The sequence below is a fragment of the Octopus bimaculoides genome, chromosome 28, assembly GCF_001194135.2.
Source record: "Octopus bimaculoides isolate UCB-OBI-ISO-001 chromosome 28, ASM119413v2, whole genome shotgun sequence".
Lineage (NCBI taxonomy): Eukaryota > Metazoa > Mollusca > Cephalopoda > Octopoda > Octopodidae > Octopus > Octopus bimaculoides.
The window spans coordinates 3,055,708-3,056,383 of NC_069008.1; the positions used below are offsets into that span (position 1 = coordinate 3,055,708).

General features: G+C 33.9%; 1 protein-coding gene across 1 annotated transcript in view; it reads right to left on the reverse strand.

Annotated features, from left to right (window-relative positions):
• LOC106881749 (rapamycin-insensitive companion of mTOR) overlaps positions 1–676 on the reverse strand; it is a 67,533-nt gene that overhangs the window by 2,331 nt on the left and 64,526 nt on the right. The gene's annotated exons all lie outside the window — the stretch shown is intronic.

The window sequence follows — 676 nt, forward strand, 5'->3', positions numbered from 1 at the left end:
ATAGCCTTGGGACGACCAAAACCTTGTGGGTGAATTTGGTAGACGGAAACTGAAAGAAGCCCATTGTGTAAATATATATATTTATATGTGTGTGTCTTTGTGTCTGTGTTTGTCACCCCCCCCCCCCATCATTGCTTGACAACCGATGCTGGTGTGTTTATGTCCCCGAAACTTAGCAATTTGGCAAAAGACACCGATAGACTAAGTACTAGGCTCACAAATTCCTTGGTCGATTTCTTCAGATAAAGGCAGTGCCCCAGCATGGCTGCAGTCAAATGACTGAAATGTGTAAAACAGTAAAAGAGAATATACACGCACACACATATGTAAGTACATATACACACACACACACACATATATATATATATATTAAAACACACAGACACACACATATATATACATACATATACACACACATATACACACAAATACAAAGCTTTGACATGTGTGAACATTATATACACACGTCAGTACTTATAATTTGCACAACATGTTCTGCACATGTGTGTGTAGAAAGACACACACACACACACACGTGCATATATTTATATAACAGTGTATGAGTACATATACATAACACCACATATATACATGTATATATCTTTCTCTCTCTATATATATATACATATATATATATATATATATATATATATATATATATATATATATATATATA